At 38.8% G+C, this 26303-nt stretch overlaps 1 pseudogene; it reads left to right on the forward strand.

Annotated features, from left to right (window-relative positions):
• The first annotated feature begins 12308 nt into the window (after window positions 1-12308).
• On the forward strand, window positions 12309-12438 carry LOC129772066 (U4 spliceosomal RNA; annotated as a pseudogene).
• The last annotated feature ends 13865 nt before the right edge of the window (window positions 12439-26303 follow it).

Below are 26303 nucleotides of genomic sequence, written 5' to 3' on the forward strand. Positions count from 1 at the left end.
CAAGCTAAGGTCATGCATATAAGCTAAGAGAAATCCCTTGTGTGCTAGAACTGAGTGAAGACGAATTTCATACCAACTCATCTTAGAAGTTGGCAGCACAATCTCAGATAGCAGTGCAAAATTGTAGGTGTGAAAACATTGGTCATTTAGGCAACTTTGCATACTCGAAATATTACAAAAAAAATAGACTTCTTTTTGAAAAGAGCCAAAGTTTTTTTTTTCCTAATTTTTCACAAAAATTTACAGTTCTATTAATGTAATACCTACAAAATTTAGGAGCAAGAATAACATGTAGGAAATTTTTAAATTTTCATAAAATATTATTTTTTGTTAATTTCACTGAAAATAACATTATTTTAAAAAGTTTTTCTCAAAAAAGTTTTTTTCCAAATTATTAAAAAAATATATATGAACAATTTTTTATTCAGTGTTTTCTTACAATTTCCAACAAGTCATCCTGAAAACGAAAGATGGGCACGTTTTCAGAAAAAAAAAGTTTTTCTAACATTTTTTTTCATATTTTTTTTGAAAAAAAAAATACAACTAATCCTAATTTTGTTTAATGTCCAGATAGCGATATAGTGTATTCGACGTCAACTTTCTATCTTTTAAAGTTTCAGGAATATATGGCATTTTATACGGAGACTCCTGAAAAAATTATGTTCTTCTCGTAACATTTTTGTGTGTAAATCATAGCGTTTGATATGTTCTTAATGTGTTGCTGAATGGAAAAAAGTTTTCAGAATATGTCAATCGCGATAATTTACACACTAATATGTTATGAGTGAAACATTAATAGTAATTTTTTAAAGAAAACATGAAAAGTTGTTCTCTGTAGCAGTGCCCTTTTTCCGATGCATGTATAAAATTTCTTTATTTTTTAAATTTACATGATATTTTTTATCGAAAACTTAAATAAGTTCCAACTCATTGAGCCACGGGTTGTTTCTGCTACGCTTTCCATTTAGCCCGCATCAACAGTATTTGCATAATATCAGTGTTGATTCCCGCTATCAAAAATATTTATTGTATATAGTCGGAAATGCGACTAAAAAGTAATCACATAAAATAAAACATTTCCATTACCTTATGATAGTTCGAGACCCCTCCACCCTCTCTAAGGGGGGGCTGCCATACAAATGAAACACAAATTTCTTCATTACTCGAGAATTAATCAAGCGAATGAAACGAAATTTGGCATGCGAAGGTTTTAGGGTGCAATAAATGATTCTATGGTGGTTAGATACTCCTCCCCTCTCTCTTAGGGTGGGATGTCATACAAATGAAACACAAATTTCTGCATTATTCGAAAATTAATCAAGCAAATGAAACCAAATTAGCCATATGGAGGTTTTAGGGTGTGCTCCCGTGGCCGAGTGGTTAGCGTCAAACCTAACATGCCGGGGGTTCGGGTTCGATTCCCGTTCTGGTCGGGGAAATTTTTCTTCAAAGAAATTTCCTCTGACTTGCACTGTGGTCACGCGTATTCTAGAGCTTGCCACTCAGGATGCAATCATGGCGTGTTATTTGGCATAGAAATCTCAACTAAGTACTAATGAAAATGACGCAAGTAATACTACGTTGAGACGGCGGAGTTCCTCTAGGAACGTTAGTGTCATATAAGAAGAAGAAGAAGAAGGGTGCAATAAATGTTTCTATGGTGGTTAGAGACTCCTCCTTCCTCTCTTAGGAGGGGGGGGGCTGCCTCACAAATGAAACACAAACTTCTTCATTACTCGAGAATTAATCAAGCAAACGAAACCATATTTAGCATGTGAAGGTTTTAGGGTGCAATAAATGTTTTTGACGTAGGACTACGTCTTTCATTTCTATACCGGGGTGTAAAATCAAAGTTTCGAAAACTAAAGCGTTACGCCGGAGACCGAGATTTTGAGCGTTAATAGCTCCTAAACAACTGAACGAAATGGTATGATAAACACTTCATTCGAAAGATAAAATGTCTACGCGTTATATACTTGTTGCTTTTTCATCCAAAAACTTGTTTCAATTGCCTTAAAATTGCTTTCAAAACAGGCTATTGAAATCACCAGTCGGTATATAAGCGCGCGTTGCTCGGAAATCCACTCAGATATAATTGAACAGCGATTGGAGCATGTTGTCGCTGTTGTGATGAAGCTCTTCGTTTATCATGAAAGCGGGAATGGACGGTGTTACCAAGAGCCTGTTTGTGCACCTTAGGCCAGAAGGGAATCCATCAGGAGGAGAGTGATGCCACAAACGGTTTCCCGGGAAGATCTCGAAGCAGCCGCTACACACACACACATACACGCGCGGAATTCTTTCCGTTTGGATGCCATTCAGCATCGAGAAAGATCCGGAAAATAATCTGCCAGTTCCTCTTGGAATTTTTAAAATACATTCATGTGAAAGAGTTTATTTGAATGTTTTCTATCCATGTAACACAATCTCAATTAACAGAATAGCTTCTGAAGATTATTCTTCCCCATCAGTAGGATATTTCCGTATCCAATATTGGATGCATAAAACCTTGTGCCTCCAACAAACCTTGTGCTCTCGTTTTCGAAGTCCTCCAAATATTCATTCATTCAGAATGAATTCAGATTCAACTTCAAACAAATGATCTCTAAATCAACGATAGTCCTACGTCTGCCTTGCGGTTATACCATATATATATATAACCCACTTCCTGTTTTTTTTACGGTGGTTAGATACTCCTCCCCCCTCTCTGAGTGGGGGGGGAGGGCTGCCATGCAAATGGAACACAAATTTCTACATTACTCGAGAACTAATCAAGTAAATGAAACCAAATTAGGTATATGGATGTTTTAGGGTGCAATAAATGTTTTTACGGTAGTTAGACACTCCTCCCTCCTCTCTTAGGGTGGGCTGCCATACGAATGAAAAACAAATTTTTGCAAAATTCGAAAACTATCAAACTATCAAAGCAAATGGAGCCAAATTTAGCATGTGAAGATTTTAGGGGGCACGAAACGTTTCTATGGTGAATAGACACTCCTCCACCCCTCTCTAAGGGGGGAGGAGTCTGTCTCTATCCTATTATATTTTCTGTATCAAACATTTATTCCATGTAACGAAGAAACATGTTATTTCCAAGTTGTTGAAAAATTTTGAACGAGAATTGTGTCTGAAAATATTCTTATATTATGATAAGGAATTTTGGTAGAAAGATTTTTTTTAGTAAAAGGTAAATTCAACGGGGTCGATAAGAAGATCAATCAAAGAACAGTTCGGCGATTGGACTCATGAACTTGCACTTAATAAGAAAACGTGAATGTTTGAAGGTATTGATAACAAAAAAAAACAAGTTATGGGCGGGACGAAGTTTGCCGGTTCAGCTAATCGAAATAATAAATATCGACCCAAGTTCGCCCAGTCCTAACCAAAACGCAACGGTGTCAAAAGACGCTTGATCGGAGTGGGTTTACACAAAATCGTGTCACGAATAGCGTACTACCTATGCCGAAGTATTATTATGTGAAAATGTTGTAAAGACAATACAAATTTGAAAAATAGAACCATTTATGTAATTGATAAACTTTCGGTATAACCACAAAACATTTGTCAAACTTTATTATAGAGGATTTTATTTGATAATAGCAGTCTGAGGAGCGCCGTGGTTCCGTCAACATCACCAGCCGACCCACGCAAATGGCGCAAATTAGTTTCGTCAACGTGAAGACAGGCGTACACGCGTTATAGTGTTAACTAACGTTGTAATTTATCATTTATCTCCGCACCCCCTCCGTAATTGTGTCACTTTCAAACGTTGACCAAAATCACTCGTCCCAACAGTTCCTTCCTGCTCAGGATTTAAAACCATGATGGGAAGGGGAGACGTGGCGCAGCGCGGTCGAGTCTATGCAAGCGAAGACTTGCGCCCATTCATGTTTTGACAGATGACATGTGTGTGACGACCCGGACGATCCTCCGCCATCTTCCTCTGCCACCGTGCCATCAGCAGCAGCCACCTTAATTCCAAACTCCGTGGACACGGGCCACGGAGAGAAGATGGATGTGATGGTGACTTTTATTGATGCTGTCATCAGGATGTTCGTTCTGCCTCTGACTGCCATGGAGAGAAGAGGAGGGGCTCAGTTGGACAGCATTAATTTTACCTAACTAATGCAGACTCGACCGGTCGGTAGAGAGAGTTCGGCTCCACGTCAATCCGAATTCGTTTCTACAAGGTTAATACAATTTCGGAACTGGTTCCAGCTTAGATGAGACAAGACGAAATGTGTCGTCCCGGGCTCCAACAGGGTTGGGACGATGATGTATCATTATTTCGATCGGGAATGATTGACAGTTTCAGCTTGACGCAGCGGAAGGATCCGTTCGGGACGATTTCGCTACCTTTCGCAAGGGCACTCCTGAACCGGGATCGGCACCGGGTTCAATCTTACCGTGGGAATTGATTTCAGTCGACTGCTAAGTGACAGGTTGTTTATCGAAATGTGATAGTTTAAGTGGGGAAAAATTAAAAGCTTTTAAATTTTACCGCTCAATCTTCCCTGCCAGTGGTGGGAGGAAGGTTAAGTGGGAAGGAAGGCGAATTCGTGTCGTAGAGTGGACCCATTTTATGACTCAGACAGGACGAGAAAAAACATTGAAAACGTCCCACTCAGCAACCAGACGAGATTGAAAGTGGAGAGCTAGAAGCTTGTGAGCTTGTGCTATTATGGCTGCTGTTAACCGTATATTATATGTGTCCTTTCTGGGTAAATGTGCGGTTTACAGACTGTGAACTGTGCTAATTGAAAACCAAGGATTCATTACTAGAATTTACGACGTCAGTAAAACGAGACGGCGTAAAACAGCGACCAAACCACATACCAAATTTAGCTTCTTGTCAGCGGACTCAAGCACTCAATAAATTCCCACAAACGACAGAACCAGAGCAAGAACTGCCCATGAAGGCTCACTTTAAAACTTTCAACCTTCCTACATGAAATTGAGGTTTTCCACTCACCACTGTGAACTTGGTCAGCTGAACGGAATCCAGTCCACATTGGTCGAAGTGATAAACTCTGGATACAATCGGAGGAAAAGTTTTGCCCCGCAAAACGCAAGAAAATTCACAAACAGTCACATTCACACCTCCGCACACATATTCCACCGAAGACAGGCGGAAGAATTAAGCATGGAATGGAAGTGTGCCATCACGCAGAGTGGTGGTTTTCAAAAGTGTCAAATCCGTCCAATTTCTTGTGGAATCTCCTCTCCTCTGTTTGGTTGGTTGGCAAAGCTCGCTTCCAGTTAAGTTTCGCTGCATGCACACATGTGCTGACAGGTCTGTCTTGAAATGTGTAACCATCGAACGGGGGGATTACGAGGGGGACGCGGAGCGGCCTGGAGTTTGCTGGACAGGACCGGAAGCTTTCACATGAGATTTTCATGAGTTGGTTTGAAAGTTTGCGCAAATTTTAAGTTCTCCACCAGCCCCTCCCGACGTAAACTCCTGTGTTATGTGAGTTGAGGTGAGACGGGTGAGGGATTTTAGACTGTGGGTAAAATGTTTGTGGTAATGTTCTTGAAAACCGAACTAATTCCGCAGAGGAGTTGATGACTGGAATGAGGTGTGACCGTGCGCAAAACTTTGGTCGAATCAGAAAAAGCGGATTATGATAATGGCTCCCCGGACCGTCGAATCCACTCTGTACCTCTCGGAGTGGTGATAATCGCAACTAAGTATTTACTCCCACCTGCGGACGGGACACCAATGTGTCCGAATGGACTCCCATAATGATGACGAAAGCGGAAGCATTTCTTTTCATTACAGCAACTGTTTCGTGTCCCCCCCAGGGGTGCCATTTGATTCCGTTCCGACTGTCTGTAACTGTAGCAGACGAAACCGGTCGGATTCCGGGCCGGTGGTCGTTAAGAAGAAGAGGGAGACATGGACATGAAATATGAGAAATGGCGGGAAGGAGCGCATGAATTGAATTCCGGCGTTTTGAGAATGCAGAATGAAAAATGAGCGTTGAATGAAAATTTACTAGCGGTAGGATTGGCAGAGCGGGGAATAAAATGTCTGTCGGCTAGTCGCAGAACGTATTGAATGGACTAGTGACAATTTTATTGCGTGATAAAATATGCTGAGGGACCTACAGGATGATAGCGCCAACGAGTGGTCCCTGACACGGAATGTTATATTCTATGACTGCAGGATATGACCTCTTCTACAGTCTAGGTAGGTAGCTTTGCGAGATTTATCAAGGCTTTGGTTCTTATAGAGAATGACACATTGTGCCACAGAAATTGGAAGGCTGCTTTGAGATATATGTTCGGCTTTCGCAGCTGCCGCACAATTATTATTTTTATTCCATTCTCTCTGTCGGGGAACAAGTATGGAAAGGTTCATTCGCTCATTTCTCCACACCTGATTATAAATCACTCTTGTATCTGCTTGGAATAATCATGGCGAAAAGAATGCAGCAAACAATCGTGAGATTGCACGATGAATCATTTTACACTCCCCGACCATCTTCATTTGGGACTGATAAAAAACATAATAAAACAAAGAATGAAAAACAACATTCAATGAATGAATATTCCTTTGGAAGGATCGCACGAAACAAAATAACAAGTGAGTCAAAATAGATTGAATCTGCGTGTATGTATGATTTTATTTTCCCTTGTACTCTTTTCCTTGTCAGCATTCAAGTGCACATGAATCTACCTTCCCGCGCACCAATAATTTGCGTTAATATGGTCTTTTGCGTTGGTTTAGATCGTTTCATACTAGGAACAAAAAAAAAATCATTGCAATAGTGCACAGGGAACAACTCGATTTCAACTATCTACCTATACTTTACTGCCACGATCGAGGGTTCAATGATTGCTATTTGAGTGAAAAACGAATGATTTTACAGAGACACTCGCTGGCTCAAGCAAATGAGGCAAATGAGAGAATGCAAAAAATTCTGAGAATAGAAGATCGGAATCGAGACAGTATTTTTCCATTCTAATCGAGAATGAATTTTCCGAAGAGGATAGGTGAATGTTTTCTGTCTCAAATAAAGTGAGGCATAAACGGTTGAACGAATTTCGATGCGATTTTGCTCATACCTGTCGGGGAATAACAAACTTGCTTGCAATTATTTTCGTATTCCTTGCAGCATACACCGTTGGTTCTGCCAACATACAAAGAAATAACACTTATTGCACTACACTCTTCTTAAAGTATATATTAGATTGGGAAAAAAGAAATGTAGTAGTTATCGATATGTCGTATAGTATCGATATAGTATCGAAGATTCCTACGAGAAACCTACAAAATTTTAGCCAAAGAATGGAATGTACGAAATTATTTTGGTTTTCATTAAAAATTACCAAAGAATTTTTTGGAAAAAAAATTCTGAAAATAATGAGCTTTTAAAATTCTAAAAAAAACATAAAAAAAGCCCTTAAATTTCCAACAAGTTTTCCATACATCGGACGATGTGCACATTTACATGGAAAAAGTTTTTCGAACAACTTTTTCATGTTTTTCTTTTAAAAAATGCTATTAATGTTCTATTTGTTACATTTTTGCAGTTTGCATGATCTGCTAACTTTTTTCCATTTAGAAACATGTCAAGAACATGTCAAACGTGAGAATTTACACACAAAAATGTTACGAGCAAAACATAATTTTTTTCAGGAGTCTTCATACATAAATGACATATATTCCAAAAACTATAAAAGATAGAAAGTTGATGTCTTCGACAAAAGTTTGTATTTTAACAAGATCTCAAACTTTGTCGAATACATTATATTGCTATCTTGACTTTAAACAAAATTAAAATAAGTTGTATTTTTTTCAAAGAAAATATGAAAAAGTTGTTGTTCGAAAAACTTTTTTCCTGTAAAAGTACCCATCTTCCGATGTATGGACGACTTGTTGGAAATTTTAAGAGCTATTCATGTATATATTTTTGGGAATTTTAATGAAATCCGGTTCTGAGAAAAAAGAATTTTCAATAACTTTTTTGTCAGCGAATTTTTTTTTCCAAAATTTTTTTTGGTAATTTTTTGTGAAAATTTAAATAATTTTCTACATTTTATCCTCTGACATGGATTTTTTAGGTATCATAGTTTTTAAGTTATAAATTTTTGTAAAAAATTGAGAAAAAAAAAATTGCCTTTTTTCAAATTCTTTTTCGAATATTTCAAGTATGCAAAGTTGCTTAAATAACCCATGTCTTCACACCCACAACGTTTCAACTCCTAAGACGAGTTGGCATGAAATTCGTCATTTCACATTCAAAACATATTTTGCTGTTTTTTTTTTTTGATTGTTTCATGCAGTTTTTAGTTACAGGGTGTTAACAATATGTCTCTAAGAGAAAATTCGGTACATTCTACAGATTTCCTTTGATGAAGGTGAAAATGTAAGCCAAGCTGCTGATATTGCAAATGGTGTTTATGGTGCCGATACTGGTAGACACACGTGTATCCAAGCAAATCCGAATCGGTAATTCGATCACAGCTGATTTCCAAGTTCCCGATTGTTTCGCTCGGCGTTCTGTGACTATGTATTATCAAAACGTTAGCAGGCTACTTGATATAGTTTTATTAGCAGCACGCAAAAGAGACAGTGTGCTTTGCGCTATCCAGTCTCTCATCTCAACAAATGGTAAAGGGTTGTATCTAGGACACGACCGCATATCTTCGACGTAGAACTACGCAATTATATTATGCAATTCACTTGTTTACCACTTCGAATATTATTTTAGAACGTATCGGAACTTTTGTAATAGATAATGTTCTTCCTTAAAAATAAAATTGATGAACGTCCTTTTACGTTTGATATGATGGCTAGGACTACCAAAATATGTGAACGGAAGAATTTTCAAACGATCATTGTATTTTATATTTCTCTCTGAAATTATTGCAAATCTCATGTTTACGTAGTTCTCGAACCGCGAAAGTTCATTCATCTCTAGTATCTGAAATGACGATTTTCCCAGACTTCTCAGTTTAAAAGTACGTTTTAGGGAAACATATTCCGGTCTGCACAACGACAAGCGAGTACAGAAGTACTCAACATCAAAAAATACCCCCGACTTGAATGTATATTTGCAAAGCGGATTTCCACAGGTACCTACATCGATTTTAAAGTCTGTGTTGGGGAAATGGTGAATCGGGCCAATCAAAACTTGGCGGTTTGGGCGTTTAGATAATACTTGACATTTTACAGTTATTCAAATGTTCGTCTCATGGAAAATTACATTTTATTAATTGTGATAAACACAATGAAATATTTTCTATCAATTCATGCAAACATCTTTACGATCTGTTGAGAAATGTTCGAGTTATTAGCATTCGAAATATGGGTAAGGTTATCACACAAATCGGCAGTATGGGAAAAAAGAAAGTTCATCCAGTTTTCGTGAATTTAAACCGTTTAAAGATTAGCGAATTGTAATATATAGCATAGCAAACAAATCTTAGAGAATTTCCGATTCGATTGGTATGCAAATCATGAAAATTCGTTCACAGTGAAAATAGTTATTAACGTTAACTTTATTTCATAAAAACGTGTCCTGTTTTATGATTTGGCACCCTCCCTGAAAGACGTAGTTCTACGTCAAAAGTCATTGGGAGCTGTCTGCAACAAATAAGCGTGGCAGAAGGCAACCGAGCGAGCAAACTTCCTGTGCGCGCTAAAATTTCGAGAGAATTTTCTTCCTCACAAACAGGGTTGCCAACTATAATTTTAAAAAATTAGGGAGAATGAATATAAAAATCAGGATAAATCAGGATAGCTCAAATTGGGTTTTCCGAAAAGTCATTGTCGACATGACATTATTTTCAATCAAAGCATTATAATTTTAGAATGAATCTTTACTCAACAAATGAGGAAAACATATCAGCAGTGGAAGATTTGTTGAATTTTTCCTAATTTTAATTATACAGGGCTTTCCATTTCGGGTTTCCGAAAGTATACAGCCCTGCGCTGACAACCGTTTGACATAGCTGTCAACCAAAGCGTCATATCGTTAGTTGAATGTCTGCCATTTTACAATATGGATCGTTTTAGCAACGCACAACGTGTTAATTTTGTTAAATCTATCTATATATATAAAAATGGAGTGATGTCAGACGTGACAGACAGACGTCTGATTTTTATAGACTCGGAAACTACTGAACCGATCGACATGAAAATTGGTATGTAGGGGTTTTTGGGGCCGGGAAAGGTTTTCGTGATATTTTGAGACCCCTCCCCCCTCTCTAAGGGGGGGGCTGCCATACAAATGAAACACAAATTTCTGCATTACTCGGAAATTAACCAAGAAAACGAAACCAAAGTTGGCATGTGAAAGTTTTAGGGTGCAATAAATGTTTCTATGATGGTTAGACAGTCCTTACCCCACTCAAAGGGGGGGCTGCCATACAAATGAAACACAAATTTCTGCATTACTCGGAAATTAACCAAGAAAACGAAACCAAAGTTGGCATGTGAAAGTTTTAGGGTGCAATAAATGTTTCTATGGTGGTTAGACAGTCCTTCCCCCACTCAAAGGGGGGGCTGCCATACAAATGAAACACAAATTTCTGCATTACTCGAGAATTAATCAAGCAAATGAAACCAAATTTGGCATGTGGAGGTTTTAGGATGCAATAAATGTTTCTATGGTGTTAAGATACTCCTTCCCCCTCTCTTAGGGGTGGCTGCCATACAAATAAAACACAAATTTCTGCATTACTCGAGAATTAATCAAGTAAATGGGCGGGACGAAGTTTGCTGGGTTAGCTAGTTATACTATAAAAATGATGAAAAACCGGCAAATGTTTTTCGAGCATTACGGACGGATTTTGGTCGTCATGGACGGCCTACAGAGCACACAATCGCTAATGTAGTGCGTAAATTCGAACAAACTGGATCCGTAGCGGATATTGTGAAACCTGTGCATCATCGTAATGTGCGTTCGGCCGAAAATATTGCTGCTGTTGCTGCCAGTGTGGAGGATGACCCGAATGTTTCGATTCCACGGCGTGCTCAGCAATTGGGCTTGTCAAACACATCATTGTGGCGAATTTTGCATTTGGACTTGCACCTAAATCCATATAAAGTCCAACTGGTACAAAAATTAGAGCGTGGTGACCATGGAATGCGTCGGGCATACGTCGATTGGGTGAACGAACAATAGCAGCAAAATGCTGAATTTTCGCATCAAATTTTCTTCAGCGATGGGGCACATTTCGAGCTCGGTGGCTATGTGAACACCCAAAATTTCCGTATATGGGGCTCAGAAAATCCACACGTGATTGTTGAGAGGCCATTGCATCCGCCAAAAGTCACTGTTTGGTGCGCATTATGGTCTGGTGGAGTCATCGAGCCGTATTTCTTTGAAAATGAGGACGGCGAGACGGTAACTGTGAACGGTGAGCGCTATGGCAGCATGTTAATCGATTTTTTTTTTCACAAATTGAAGATATGGATACGGATGACATGTGGTTTCAGCAGGACGGCGCCACGTAGCACACAACACGACCGAATATGGCCATATTGCGAACGAAATTTGAGGGACGCATAATTTCGCGTTTTGGTGATGCCAATTGGCCGTCCAGATCATGCGATTTGAACCCGCTAGACTTTTTTTTGTGGGGTTATGCGAAAGACCGTGTCTATGCCAACTCTCCGCAAACTCTTGAACATTTGAAAGACAACATTCGTGAAGTTATGACCGAGATACCGCCCCATATGTGCCGAAAAGTCATCGAAAATTACCTGTTCCGGATCAAGGTGTGCGAGGAAGCCCTAGGTGGACATTTGAATGATGTTGTATTTCACACATAATGGCATATACCAAACTTTAATTTGAAATAAAAGTTTCATCGAAATTCGAATTCTAAGTGTGTTTTATTTCAATTTACTTTCGGAATTTAAAGTTGAAAAACCCTGTATTTAGTACGGTTATAGATTATAGATATATATTATCATTATTATATTATTATAGATAGATATTTACCATGTCCCATCATTAAACTTGATTCTACTTTGAATCAGACGAACGAATTACATATAAAATCTTTTTATATTGACTGTGGAGTCAAAAATATTCTCTTGATTTATTTTACACTCTGAAAAGTATTCCTACATTAATAACTCTGGGGATACATCTACACATTATCCTCAATACAGCAATGTTATTCCTCAAACTCAATCTCGTTGTAATTTCATAAATTCGTCAGACAATCTGGTTTCATGAAATTTTCTAGCACTGTTTTGGAAAGCCACGAAACAATTGAGGGTAGAGATAAAAAGTAAGGTACAACTTTGCGTCTGGAGAATTTAACTTAATGTAAGATATATTCAAAGCTTTGCGCAGTGGCGATATCGTAACCAATGAGGTACATCCGAGGTGCGATTATTGCTAGTTGAAAGATATATTCAAGTGCGAGCCGCAGAACTATCTAATAGAAAACTTTGGAATGGAAACCAGTATCTTTATTATGAATAATGTAAAAAGTACAAAAATCAGGAAAAAACAGGATCATTTCAGAAAAATCAGGATAAATTGAGTGTTCGTCAGGATATTAGGGAGCGTACTAAAAGTCTGGGAAATACTGAAAAATCTGGAAGGTTGGCATCTCTGCTCACAACTCTTCTATGTTCAAGCGATGAGACCGGGCTTTAGCACGCGAGCTTAGGATTGGCTCTTTCTCTTCTCTTACGTAAAATTATGTGATGCGTTCAGGAATGTCTCGTCGCGTTTCGATGCGAACGATGCACATGTGTTGTGTACACGAATGCTCGTGCATTAGTGCTTGCGAGACTTTCTCGTGTAACTGCCTTCTGAGATCTCGCACAGCATGTAGAAGAGACAATGGGCCTGATTCTCGAATACTCTTCACGGTGGAAACTAAATAAACGGCACGCCATTGAACTACGTTTTACGAGTTAGTGAAGTGTCGAAGATAATGATGAGTTTTCAGGCATAATGAGCACTTTTCAAATAAAAAATCATTAATGAAAATTAACTTCTTCGTAACAAACTGGTATTCAATGTGAGTGGAAAACTTTATTTTCTTCATGTGATATAACAATCTCATACAAACATTTCATCTGAAGATAATTTGATATTATAATGATAAGTTCAGTGGAAACTAATCTCGTATCCAGATGTCGACACCGTACCGTTGTCATCGCGAATACGTTTATTCCGTTTCCACCGTGAAGTGTATTCGTAGTGTATTCGAGAATCAGGCCCAATGTGATTTGCCCTATTCAGCCTCGTATCTCACACAAGCATTGAGAGCTGTGTGCAACAAATGAATGAATTGATTGGATGACTTTAGCAGCGATATTTTTGTTCAGCGAACATGTTCCCGTCCTTCCTTCAAAGTATGTCAAGTAATAACTCACCACCTTTGACAGAAAGCTACCTGAACAGTATTCCGCAGTTTGATGTGAACGTGCCTCGGATGAATTTTTCAACACACGAAGTGCAGCTCAAGCTACAATCTACCGACGAATCAAAAGGACCTGGGCCGGATCAATTACCGCCATCATCAAACAGTGTGCGAGCTCTTTTGCTTCTCCAGCAAGTCTGCTGTTCAACCGTTCTCTTAGTGAGAAATGTATTCCCACTATCTGGATATCCGTCTCAATCACGCCAATGCATATGTCTGGGTCGCTCAACGATGTAGAAAATTATCGTGGTATCTCTATTACTAGCTGTTTGCCGAAGATCTTCGAAGGAATGGTATACGATGTGCTCTACCAGTCTACGAAATGCATAATCTCTGCCTACCAACATGGTTTCATGAAAAAACGCTCGACTACAACCAACTTGTTTCGTATCGACTTTGGTGGACAAAACGGAAAAGCGGCAGCAGGTCGACGCTGTTTATGTTGACTTCACACACTAGCTGTTAAAAAGTTCAAGAGAATACGACTTCCAGAGTGGCTAACAGAACGAATCCTGTCTCACCTTACTGGGTGCAGTTCCTCGGTAAAAGTTGGTGATGTATGCTCTGTCCCGTTCCTGATACATTCCGGAGTACCCCAAGGCACTGTTGTGGGGCCGTTGCTCTTCGTGCTGTCCATCAACAACGTTTGTAAAGCGCTGGAATCGCCGAAATCGTTGTATGCAGATGATCTCAAGTTTTATCGAGAAGTTCAAACGCGGGTAGACTGTTGTGCGCTGCAATCGGACATCGACATTATTCTGGAATGGTGCAATTTGAATGGAATGGAATACAATGTTAGCAAATGTTGCGTGATTTTATTCAGCCGCTCACGTTTGAAGCGTACGAGTACCGTGAAGGATATTCCCGTAGACAATAAATTAAGATTTACGGAACACATCGCTTCAGTCACTCACCTATGGTATGAACAATCCACTGGACGTCTGCTGTAGCAAGTTCAACGAAGTGTCTGATATGTTTGACTTCGGTGTATCAAAAAATGTGTAAGATTTTAATAAATGAATAAATAAATATATGAATAAATAAATAAATAAATAAATCAATTAATTAATAAATAAATAAATAAACAAATAAACAGATACTGTAACTGCTAATTACGTGCAATTTTATTTTTGTCGATTATGTTAGCCAATTAACACCAAAAAACACGTTGGATCGAATTTCCATCTACTGGACCAAATCACCCCGCATCGAAATTCAAAAAAAATCATCTTTTTTTATTTTATGGTTCACCGTGAATTTATCGTACTATTCTGTTCACATTCACGTTCACTGGAGGTCTAAAGCGGGTTTGAGGTTAATGACACATACAATGTAAGCCTGAGGAGAAGCGAATCGATGCGTTGCAAGCCCAACCCCTTTGTTTTTTTAAAGCCAATTAATACATAAATATTTCACTTTCCCGCTCCGAACCGATAATTCATTTCTATCCGGGATTCAGTTCAGATGGAGAAGCGGTAGCATAGCAGCCGCACCAATATCCGCATGAGTGACACCAGTAGCAGCAGGCTATAGAAGTAAAAAGTTTCAACTTCCTGCACAATATGAACCGTGTGCTTCGCTTCTGTCATATTCCTTCATCCCGATTTTGACATCCGTCCAGCTAGCAACCAGACCACGGCGGCATTGAGGACGTCAAATATGTTTACTTTGTGTATTATTTCTTTGGGAATGATGTTTTCGGGAGCGTAGAAGCTGTGATTTTGCAGAAAAACTACATGGATATTCGATAAGTTATTTATAATAGAAAAAAAAATTGTGGCAATATAGTTGCCACTGCCCGGTAAACCCAAAAATTGTCTCTGCCTTGTAAAATCACTTTATTCCACCTTGGGTTATGCAAAAATCAAAACAATATTTCTAGGGTAGCGAGAAAAAACGTTTTTTATATAGACTTTCAAAGAAACAAATGAAAATTTGAATTTTTCATCAAATACTCCATTTATTTTATTGGCAAAACTGCATGATCTTACACAGTAGATCTTAAATCGAACGTTTCCAGTGAAAAACTTATAAACTCGTTGCATTGTTGGATTGGGATTTCTCTTGAGTAACCGTATTCTGTATGTTCGCGTTTAGGACTACCCCCTCTCGTTTATTTTTCTTCACTTGTTAATTCATGTATCGTTAATATCTACCAACTCTGTTTGCCTATTGTACATGTCAGGATGCCAATCCAATCATCAAACACGCCTCGCCATGTTTATGGATTTGTCACCCATGGGACTGTATCCTAAAATAAACATGACGTGGTGATAACGATCGCCTCTCGGCTCTTTGAAATCTCGTTTTTTCTACATAAAAATGACTCCCAAATTAATATCGAACATTTTTAGTAGCCCTAAAAAATACAGTATTCCCAGATACCTTTAGAAGTCTTTGGTTAAGCAAAAAACCGAAATAATATTCCAAGTGCAGCGAAAAAAATATTTTTCCTGGGTGGCAATATAGTTTTTTTTTTTTTTTATAAATTCGTTTATTTTTACAGGCTCAGTTGCATAAGTTTAAAGGAGCCGAAATCTTAAATATATTTTTAACACTATATATATGAACAATTTTCTTAAATCTATGGTTAGTAATGTGGGAAACCGATTACTCGCGGTGAACTCGAGATTAGAAGGGTGACATATTTTTCTCAGGAAAAGGATGGGGTATAAGGAAATTATTACAATGTTGATAATCACACACACTCAATTCTTAAATCTATTCGTACATCTATTGTGAATTTACATTTCATTCTCCTGTTTATAGCAAGCGGACCAATTACTCATAAAGGAAGAAATGGAGGGTATAAGGATATAAGGATAATCACACACGAACATCGATAGATTTAAGGAAAACATATATTTGGGACATGTAATCAAGGTCTAACCGAGCCAACACATCTCTCACCGGCACATTGGGCTGTCTTCCTCTAGCCCGAAGGGAGTTTTCTAAATTCGATCTGGCGACCAGATACACCTCGCACGACCAAACAACGTGTTCGATGTCGTGGTAGCCTCGGCCACAAACGCAGATATTGCTGCCGGCCAGATTGAAACGAAAGAGTAGCGCGTCTAACGAACAGTGATTGGACATGAGTCGGGAGAAGGTGCGAATAAAGTCCCGACTCAAGTCCAGACTTTTGAACCATGGTTTGAGGCTAACCTTAGGGATAATCCAGTGGAGCCACCGGCCCAATTCACCTTCGTTCCATTTGCGTTGCCAGTTAGCGATGGTATTTTTACGGACTAAAGAGTAAAATTCATTGAAGGCGATTTGACGCTAATAAATATCGCCTTCAATCGCACCTTCCTTTGCTAATGAGTCAGCCCTCTCATTACCCGGAATTGAGCAATGAGAAGGGACCCACACAAAGGTAATGACATAACAGCGTCTGGATAAAGCACTCAAAATTTCTCGTATTCTCTCAAGGAAGTACGGCGAGTGCTTTTCCGGCCTCACTGAACGGATAGCTTCGACGGAGCTAAGACTATCCGTTACAATGTAATAGTGTTCAACAGGTCGTGAGGCGACGCTGTCCAGCGCCCAGTGTATCGCTGCCAATTCAGCAATATACACTGAGCAAGGAAACTGAAGACTGTGGGAGGAGCTGAAAATTTTGTTGAACACTCCAAATCCTGTGAACTCGTTTATAGTGGACCCATCAGTAAAGTACATATTATCACAATTGATACCCCCATACTTTGCATCGAAGATCGTTGGAGCGATCCTCGATCGTTGATAATCTGAATATTCATGGATATCTTGCTTCATGGACAGATCAAAATGTACAGAGGAATTGATGTAGTCAGGAAAACAAACACGGTTGGGAATATACGAAGAAGGATCAACCTGCATGGAGATGAATTCATGATATGGGCTCATGAATCCAGAGTGAGAATTTAGCTCGATCAGCTGCTCAAAATTTCCGATCACCAATGGGTTCATAACCTTACACCGGATGAGGAACCGAAGAGATAATAAATTGAAGCGATCTTTTAGTGGGAGTACGCCTGCCAAAACCTCGAGACTCATGGTATGCGTTGAGGGCATACATCCCAACGCAATACGGAGACAAAGATACTGAATTCGCTCGAGTTTAATGAGGTGTGTTTTGGCAGCTGATTGAAAACAGAAACTGCCATACTCCATCACTGAGAGAATAGTTGTTCGATACAACATTATAAGATCTTCGGGATGGGCTCCCCACCATGCAATATAGTTGTCACGGCCTTATATAGGGTTAAATCTACAACGTTCAGACTGTGGACTGTCTTTTCTCTATTTTTTCTAGAAGACATGTTGCTGGTAATTTCCTGTAGAATGGAATCGAAGCTACGCATGGATTCATTATTCAATTATTGAAATGTTCTTGTTTGCCTACTGATACGTTCTTTGAAGCTTTTCTGATCTGAGCCCTTTTTCGTCACTGATTTTTCTGGAATACAATTTTTTTTCCGGAAGAAAAACTTTTATTTTTCTTAGTAGAACATGAAAGAAGTTCAAAAATAACATGATAAATGAGATTTTAAAAATTATAATGATGTGTTCACTTTTTAATTTAACCAAAAAATGAAAAGAATGAAAAAAAATGAATGGGCGCATTTTTTGCCAACCACTGTGTAACTTGAAAGTAACGAAACGGGAAGCATGAGAACTACACGTTAAAAATTGAACAGGATTTGATTATCCAGAAGTTTCTGTAATCGGAAAAAATTCCTCGGATCGTCTCTATCACTCGAGAACTTGGTCATTCAAATAATCGCAATTCATTCAACTATTCAACTGAAAATTATCAAAATAGTTTCCTGTGTCCAATCAATTCACTATAAGTGGGGAGACAGTATTCTTAGAGGCATGATAGATTTACAATAGTGTACATACGTTCTAACAAATGTCTCGTTATCAATAAATTCTCCGGAAATGTATCTACCATCGCAAAATTTCCCAGAATTAATTCTCAACAATAAACCTGGAATTCACGGTAGAGAATCAAAGCAATAGACATCGTAACTATCAAAGACAGGGCAAATATTTGCTTGGCTCCCTTTGCAACCAATTCATTTCCCCTAGAAATAATAGATTCTCCGAAGATCAAAATGACCGGCACGTAAAAAAAAGTACCGACCGACTTCTTACAAGCTCTGGTATGGGTATAAATCAAATCATAATTTCCGTTGGTCACGATAGCGAGCGTGATCCGATCGACCAGTAGCGACATCACCTTCCTCTGCTTGAACAGTCCCTATGGAATTGTCTGATGTTCTTCCGATATAATCCATGTGCCGTGTGCACTTTTTGTTTCGCAGCTGTCGGAAATTAAACGAAGCGATGAATCCTCGCCCCACATCCTCAAATCAGTTTCGCACTTGATGAGGGGGAAACTTTTCCCCCATTCTAAATCACTTCTCCGTTTTTTGTTCGCCATCCTGCTCCAACCGGGATTCGAATGAGTGTACTTTTCCGACGACTTTCGACGTGGAAAAACCATAATTATTAAATTATTATAAGCGCTTCTTGTCAGCAGTCGAAGAGCGTGTTTCTAATTCCAACCGCGGGACTCTCGATGTCCGTGTTCCCCCTCCTTAACTCCAGCCTCACCTCCGCGCTGCATATTGTGTGCTGTGGACAACAACTTTTCTCGACGCCATCCGGAAAAAAAACAACCGACCGATTCACGAGCGAGCAGAAGATTGGTTGACCGCTCGAACCATACAATCAACATCATGCAATCAAATAATAAATCCTAATGACGATGGCTCCAATGAACCTCCCTCATTTCCTCTCGACAGGTGCAACCGACACAAAAGTGCCAGAAACCGTCGGGGGAAATACACACACACAATTAAGCTTGATTGAAAAACTATTTGCATAATAAATTCTATTTAATGGCATTTACACGGATTTGTTTTACGTTGGTAATTCGTGACCAGAACATAGAGACCGCCGCAGCCAGGTGATTAGCTTGCATTGGAGCAAACGGATTACAGAAGGAGCGACTCGATTGATCCCCACTTAATAGTTGTGTAAATAGTTATTGCAGCGGGGAATAAGGTCAATCACAGGATTTGATTATGTTAGCTGCTAATTAAAACAAAGATATTCCAGCGTTATTGAAATTCGAGTCAGGTTTTCCGTAATGAAATTTCACTCGAATGAAATATTTTAGCACCACATTCACCATTTCAGTTAATTTCAGATATTCTGTCCAAAATGTTGACAGCGCTGAGTTACGATCTTCAAAGAGGGGGTGCTAAAATGTGGCCCCGAGCTCCAACAGTGCGTTCATATTTTATAATGTGCGTGATGTCCGTCTCGTCTCTAGAGGTAACCATTTCCCATAGCAATAAACCCTTCGTCTGTAATGGAGCGAAGGGATTAAAACATGATTAAAAGTTGGTTTGATGTCAATTGTCAACGGGATCGGCACAAGGACTGTACCGATCTGGTGGCTGGTAGCCTGGGTAAGGTGGCGGGCACCAAAATAATCTGCTGCCAGTTGCGTGAGCTTATTTCCCACACCGCTCAAAGTGGTAAACTTAGGGATTAACCTCGTGAGAATCGCAAGACCATATGGCATGTTTGAAGGTGTTCTTGAAGACCGTTGTGAATGATTCAAACTTGAATTGCCGATTGGTTGACACTTTTTTTATTCAATTTCTATATGCCTTATCTGCAAATATTTTGAGTTAGAAATTCATCGTTCGAAGTTTTTCTGAGCGTCTACTATAATTCAGCCATTATATCGGCCAAACCGATATAGTGGTTCTCAGATTTTCGTTGAAACTGGTAATTTTGTTCTTTATCGCAAACCATTAGACTCTTTTTTTCTAATTTTTTTTTATTAGGGTGCCCATTCACATTTTAGAGTGGTCTAAAAAATCATTTTTTTCCACTTCTTCCCAAAAATGGCTTTTTTCAAAAATGTATAACTTTTGAACCACTAAACCGATTTAGATGATCGACATATCAAATTGAAGCCGATGAGCTAGCTTTTGATAAAAAATGTTGAACTTGCTAAAAAATATGTTTTGTTTTCGTAATTATTGATTGTAGTAACTTTTTATTGTTTGTGTTCAAATCGCTTTTGAAGTCCGCACACATTCCGGAGTGCAAAAATGCTTGCGGGTACAAAAGTACCCACACCTTACATCTATTTTGCAATGCCGATTCCCCCATGCTCATTGAATTTAAAATTTGTCTTGGGGGAACACCCAGATTCCAGCGATCGTACATCCACCGCTGCGCTATCATAACTGATTGGATTTCCGAGCGGACATTCGTTTATATACAGATTTATGTGATTTAAATAGTCTGTTTCCAAAGCAATTTTTGGCTACTGAAATAAATAACAATCATATAACTCTTGGACATTTCGTCTTTCGAATAAAGTGATTATCACATCACTCCGTTGAGCCGGCAATGAAGTATCAGCGTTCAAAACCTTGCACTCCAAGCGTCACGTTCTCGTTTTCGAAACTTTGAACTTACACCCCGGTACAGAAATGAAAAACGTAGTCCTAAGTCAAAATCCATTTTTTGGCAAATAGTTTTTTTTTCATAGAAGACTAGATTGGTTTACATTTGTATATGTCGATCATCTAAATCGGTTCAGTAGTTCGAAAGTTATGTAATTTTTAGAAAAAAGGTGGTAAACTTTGTAGTGTAAAGCTTCTGTGAAACAAAAAAATCAATCAATCATTCTTCGCAAAGTTTCTACATCATAGTTATATTCCTTCTTTGCAGATAGCAGAGTTGGTACTTCTACGAACTTTTGATTTTTTATTTTGATGTAGGACTACGTCTCACTTTTCGATATAAAGGCCTATTTAAATGTTTCGGGTGGGAAAAGTATATAGATTTTGAACGTTAATATATTTTCAGTAAATGGTTGGATTATGATTTCAAATACACAAACTAACAGAAAATGTTCCCAAGCAATTCTTTTGTCCAAAACATATTTAGTGTAAATGGTAAAACAAGTAAACGAATAACATTGGTAGGTTTTGCGATTTTATTCATCACTCTTCCAATATACAACAAGTAACATTTTTGCACGCAATGTCACCTTGCGTCGAGCAAGAGGTACACATTACAACTAAAAATTGAAACAACAGAGCATTTCAATTTTTATTTTCGCTCTAGTCAGCGATCAGCCAACACTATGTGCTAAAGCTAAAATTCAATTTGGAAATATTGCTGCTGTGCCAATTGCTTGCACCATTCAATGGAAGCATTTTGAGCAATGCATTATGCACTTGTTGAATAAGATAAGCAACTGTGCTATGACATATGTTTGCTGTTTCTCTCTGCTGATTTGAGAGCCGATTCCGCACATGTCACAACGCATCGAGCGAGAAAAATAAATTAATGTGCCCTTGTGGGATTCAGTTCTGAGAAGCAATTACTGTTCGGAAGTCATCGAAATAGCTACCAGTCGGCGGGTGAGACGTCGAATATTTTCTTTCTAAATTCTTTAAGTTTAAGTTAAGGAAAATTGCCTTTTTCAAAAATAAAGAGGAATGAACTGTGAAAGATCAAAATATTCATAATACAATTCTCTGTCTCTCTCTCTCTCTCTCTCTCTCTCTCTCTGTCTCTCTCTTTCTCTCTCTCTCACTCTTTCTCAGGAACGTTTACGTCCACAAGGACATAACCGGAAAGTATTTTTTTCTCGGTCCCATCATTCAATAAAATTTATCAAAAAAATAAATTACATCGTTTAGTTTACTTTTTGTTTTTCGTGTCCCGTTTTTATTCCTGAACTATTAGGTCAACCTACCCGTTCTTTAATAATCAGAATGACATTCAGTGATGCCAACCTTCCAGATTTTTCAGGATTTCCCAGACTTTTTGTCACGTTCCCTGATATCCTGACAAACGCTCAATTTACACTGATTTTTATAAAATCATCCTGATTTATCCTGATTTTTGCACTTTTCATTATATCAGAAAAAAAAATACATAATACCTACTAGAATCCTTAGCAAAATTCTTCTGGTTCAAATATGTGCCTAACTTTTTTTATCATACATATTGTCAGTTGTAAATCGACTGAATAAACTTTTCCAGAATGAAAATCGCGAACTATATTCACAACACTCAAACTGTTCTAAGATTTTCAAAACCAGTGCTGGATAATTTCATGAAACCAGAATATTTGACAAATTTGAGGAATTGATTATTGATGAAGGAATACGCTTCTGAGTGTAGAAGTATCCAAGAGAAAAATTTTGTTTGGGAAGTCAATATAATGAAATTTATATCATCGAACCAATTATCATATAAATTTGAAAACAATGTTAAATTTTTCCTCTGATGATATGTTTTTCTTTTTTGGTGAGTAAATATTCAAAACATGAACTATGAAAACAGATAAATTCTGAATATAGATTTTCGTGTAATTGGCTGTAGTGCTGCAGGTTTTCGGAAAGAATATTAACGATCAAAAGATGCGGGGTCATGCTGGCTTTTCCACTTCTGGGAGAGTTTATTTTTCTTCTTGAATGGCGTTAACGTTCCCTGCGGAACTTTTGCCGTCTCAACGTATGCATTGACTAGCGTCATTTATTAATACTTAGTGGAGATTTTCTAAGCCAAATAACACGCCTTGAATGTATTCCGAGGGGCAAGCTCTAGAATACGCGTGATCACAGTGCAAGTCGAAGGAAATTTCTTTGACGAAAAAATCCCCCGGCCAGAACGGGAATCGAACCCGAACACCCGGCATGATAATGTGAGACGCTAACCACTCGGCCACGGGTGCACTGGGAGAGTTTATACCATGCTTATCAATTCTTCTACATTCCTGAACATCGGTTGAACAACTTTCCTTTCAATTCAATCTTGATAACACTAATATTAAAAGAATAGACTAGGAACGGAAGCCACTAAAAATTATGTAGAGCTAAACAAAAAAGATACTGGTTCCGTTATATTTCACATGAAATAACATCTAAATATATCAAATCGGTATATGGAACATTTAGAAAAAAAGAATATTGAATAATCTATATAGAGTTGTTAGGAAAGACGCCTCAGATGAAAACCAAATCGAAACGCTGATCAAGAATAATCCTCAATTCAATTCTCTCTCCCGACATTCTTTCAAAAATGGAAGTAAAAGTGACGAACCATTCGAAATGTTCCAACGAAAAAACTATAATAGAGGACAAAAAAAATCTCGAATAACCGTTGATGTGGATCTGGTGAAACTTGGTAAAACCTTCAATAGATTGCATCTCGGTCTGCGACACGCTTCAAAAACACAATGAGAATTCCGATTTGAAGCAAATCGTGACGGGTGATGAAAATGAATCATTGACAACAGTGTTGATCGGCTGAAAACTTTGGGTAATCGAAATAATTAGCTAAACCCAAAGCCGATCTTTACCCGAAGAAAGACGTGCCCTGTGACTGGTAGGATTGGGTAGGAATTTTGGATTATGAGCTTCTACCAAGTAACCCTGTTCACAGCAATATTGAGCCAAATGAAGCCCCAATCTTCGCCCCAGGAAAGTTATACTCTGTTTCTGGAGGGATTTGGAATGAATTCTTTAATATGAGCTACTACCAAGCAACCTATCATCCAACAAACATGGTTCGCAACAGTTTTTGATGAGGAAGCACACAAGAATCAGGAGGATAGAATATTTGAGCTACGTGAAAGATGACGAAAGATGTTTAAACAAAACCGTGGATGGAAAATTGAATTATAATTTTTTATTGAAAAAATATGCTTTTATTCTCCCAAAAATCGACATTAACTTCCCGGACAACCCAATATGGGCTATCCTGATTTCTCCTGATTTTTATTTCCATTCTTCCTGATTTTTAAAAATTATAGTTGGCAACTCTGCTTACATTGAACAGATGTTTCTATCACTTTCCAACGTTTGTTCACTTCTATCTCTCGTAGGATAATCAATCATCAATTGACGGTTATGAAACCCCAACATAACGAGAAACTTCCCCAGGATTTCTCAAAAATCTCATTGAAGGATGAGTACCATAATTTCAATAACACAGTTCGATCCAACGGAAACCGTTTCCCAAATAGTCTCCTATCCGGTTTACGCGTTCGTTCATCGCAAACCTCAATTCCCCATCTATCAAAAGCAACGAACAGCAACACCATTGTGTTGCATTACAGAACTGGTGTTGATGTGGTGGCAAAAAAAACATACTTCGTAAAGTGGTAAACTAATTATAGTAACCCTCTTCAGACCACACTCACCTTCTTCTGGGCAGAGGAGCAGAAAAAAATACCAGTTCTCCAGCGAAATGGCGCTTCAAGCCGGGAAAATGCTAATAAACTACGGCATCGAAGAGTTTTCAGACCATATGGGGGGCAACCGCACGGTTCATATTTTTACACATATATACCCCATCGCCAGCATCGCTGATGGGTGCAAAGAAAACTCGTAAAATGTAATAAACGGTCATAAATACAAATAAACAGTAAATTAAAAAGTTTTTCCTCCGCAGGGAGCTGCGCGAAGGATGCGAGTTTCACTTGCGCTCTGTGATGAATATGATAAAGCTACCCGAAAGGATTGCAGTTTTTTTTTCGGTTTGAGTTAATGAAGGAAAGGTGCCAAAGGTGAATGAGTAAGGTACTATGTGGTGGTGAGGTTTAACACTGTTTTTCTGTTAACAAGTTGAGATTGATTCAAAATTGGCACTGGTGGTTTACAGAACATAAAATACAGTTTCCCAGACAGCTACAAAACAGATGCATTTTCCCACCCACCCTTGCGAAAACTCCCAGTTATTTAATGCCATTATTATGTGTGGGGATTTATTGTCTCTGTAGCCATTGCTGCTGATAAAGCATATCTCATGTTTGCTTTCCGAAGCTGCCATCCAAAGCACAAGCATCACTATTATGTTTCTTCCCTGCGTTTCTGCTTACGGTGTATCCTTTTCCGGATGCTGGCCACATTCAGGACCCCAGCTACGAAGCACACCGAGCTTCCAGATCCAGCGCTGCAAGTGCAAACATTTATTTCAGCATGTCTTCCCGGCCCGGGCGACGTTGTCTTGTAGAACAATTTAATGCAATTCTGCTCTGTCATTACGATTGTAAATGGGTCCTTACGCTCGGTACGGTCGGAGGTCGGAGCTGTGCGAGTATGACAATCCGGACTCGAAGCACGCATGAGTTGCTGACTTTAAGGGACTTGTGCCATCCGGCTGCTTATGAATATCAACTTGCAAACATTGCACACTTGCAGAAGGTATATCACCACCCGTCTCGAAGAATTGCAACAATGACAATAATAATAATAATGATAATAATGACAATAATGATCAGATTGCACATATTTGTCATTTGCTCTGATGCTGCAGGGGGGGAGGGAATCGTTCGTATGGCTAATGGTGATCTTTCATGTCTGCGCTATCTTGCGAATGTATGTAACAACAAGTTAGTGAGTGATAAATTGGGATTTGGCCCGGCCCGGGATAGTCGGCTATTCGCTACCGGAACAGTCGAGTCATATTGGAATCACCAAATGGGCAGATAGGCCCTTAGCGGGGGGAATATGAATTTATGATGACACATCACTTGGAATGCGATATGCTATCGGTGGTGACCGGAATAAATCGCCACAGTAAACAACTGCAACAGAAACAACCGCTTAGAAAAAGTGTAGTAGGCTAGAAATATTTGGCGCGGGAAAAACATCATGTGCCTCACATTTCTATTATAAATTTATTCTCTTGTTCTCGTTTTTCGAAATTTATTCTGAGGACAATGTAATGGGGACGAAGTCCCCATTTGGCGAGGATAAGGAATCGAGGCGGCCCATGCCGCCAAGATGACGCAATCCGAGTCCACCGCCGACCCGCCGTCGGAAGCGGCGGTGTCTCGCACGCAAACCTGGGATCCACTGATT

This window comes from Toxorhynchites rutilus, chromosome 2, assembly GCF_029784135.1.
Source record: "Toxorhynchites rutilus septentrionalis strain SRP chromosome 2, ASM2978413v1, whole genome shotgun sequence".
Classification (NCBI taxonomy): Eukaryota; Metazoa; Arthropoda; class Insecta; order Diptera; family Culicidae; genus Toxorhynchites; species Toxorhynchites rutilus.